Raw genomic sequence first — 2,142 nt, 5'->3', positions numbered from 1 at the left:
GTGTGTGTGTGTGTGTGTGTGTGTGTGTGTGTGTGTGTGTGTGTGTGTGTGTTTGTGTGTGTGGGTTTGTGGATGCGTGTGGATGCGTGAGAACTCGTCGCTGGCAAACGGCTGGGGCTGTTCCTCTCCAGACATGATACTGCGTCCGCGAAGATTCCGAGATCTGGGGAAAGAGAAGGGGGAAAACGGACCTGACCAAAATTGTTGCGGTTACGAGGTCAGAGGGCTTGGAAATGTTATTTAGAATTAATACCTACAGAACGACAGTGACGCAGTCAGTTTGAAAATTGAGGTTCCGTGCGGGGATGTCCGTCCGCACCAAAACTATTTTCGCCCGTGCTGTAGCCCGTCCAACGAAAAGACACGCTTTTTTAAACGGATGACTTGGGACAGATGACATCGATTGTTATCGAGCTACCGTTCCCGGTCTTGTTCCATTTACATCAATATCCGTAAGAAAATAGTTCCGCCTGACTCATATCGAGCAATATTTTATTTTTGCCTCTCCGGAAAAGTGCCCTTCCACACCAATCTGTAATGTTGAAATGAGTATTGCTCGAAAAGACAAAACGGGGTTGTCACGCGTTTAGAGGGCACTCTTTGGGAGAATTAGGGGTCCCGGCCTTATTCCATAGAAATAACACTCGCAATCGGAAACACAAACGGAAGCCGATTAAAAAAGCTGGCTTGAGTTGCCAGGGTCACAATGCCACCCGATGAAGAAAAAAATTAGGATGAAAATATTCTAAATTAGAACGACAAAAAAATACCGAAGACAGCTTTTTTACCCTACTTCCCTTTTTGTTTCCGACTACAAACTCTTAGTGCTATTTCTTTGGAGTTAAGCCGGGACCACTCCTATCGAAGAATGCCGTTTAGAGAATTGAGGCTAAAAGTAAACGGGATCGAAAGTTATTCGCCAAAAAATCTAGGCCTATGCTTTTGCGTCGGACGAGCGCAGAAAATTTCCCAAACTGAAATGACGGTTCGAGGTCTCCACTTTTTAATTCAAGAATCACTCGCGTTTCTTACTCATGGAATACTGACTTCAAAGTGAACCATTAAAGAGATACATTTATAAATTACAATTTTATTGATCCCAGAGGGCAGTTTGGTTAACGGTGTCAAACACCGACATTTGCTTAACATTACTGTTGAGTCTAAACTCACTAGATCTGGACCCACTCACTTACTTAGCCATCCGAGCCCCCATCTTTTAATTAGTTAAAACCGTTCGGCTCACCGTGCGACATTTCCAATCAACCACTAAACAACCCTAGATCTAGCTGTACAAAGCCAAGTCCTAGCATTAAGCATTGCCATTACTGGCCTTTGTAGAGCTAAATCTAAGTTTGTTTGAAGTTTGATAACTCATTTGTTAGTGAATGCCATTAGTCGGTAATAATATAATAATAGGATTCTCACTCGGTTGACTAAGCCTTTGGCTCACCGAGTGATATTTCCAATCAAACACTTTTCTAAACAGCCCTAGATCTAGCTCTACAAAGTGCCCAGCTCAGATAGATCTAGCATTGCTATTAGATCTTGATCTAGAATCTAGATCTAGATCTAGATCTAGTCATTACTTAGTGAAGCTTTTGTTTTATTAAATAGAAAGTGGCTATTCTCACCCGCCCGGAAGTTCTCGCAGGATCAACTCCTCCCCTCTTCTCTCTCTCTCCGTCTCTTTCTGAATACTGTCTATCGGTGTGGACGATCAAATTGACCAAAACAAAGTTAAAAAATGATGTTAAAACACAAAAGTAAATAAATTTGGTTGTCTACAAAGATGCTACGGCTATTTAACTTTTCGAATCGAGCCGAACTACGCGGGTCGCCATTTTGTTTTGCCCGGAAATTCTCGCGCTACTCCTCTCTCTCTTTCTCTCTCTCTCCACTGCCCACAGACAAAATTGTACGCTTTTAGTAGGCTACAATTGTAATGGAACGTTTGTTCACGGCACAGAATTCTACAATTTTTCTGTTATCACAGTGTAGAAATATGTGGTTTTGCCGGGTGAGAATAGCCACAAGACTCGCCTGCACTATTCTCACTCCGGGTGAGAATAGAGGTGGCCTATTAAATATGGAAGAGGCTAGCCGTACTTAATGACGGCTAGACTGGCAGAAGTACGGCTAGAC

This window comes from Aplysia californica, unplaced genomic scaffold, assembly GCF_000002075.1.
Source record: "Aplysia californica isolate F4 #8 unplaced genomic scaffold, AplCal3.0 scaffold02340, whole genome shotgun sequence".
NCBI classification, from domain to species: domain Eukaryota; kingdom Metazoa; phylum Mollusca; class Gastropoda; order Aplysiida; family Aplysiidae; genus Aplysia; species Aplysia californica.
This window is presented reverse-complemented; position numbering follows the sequence as displayed.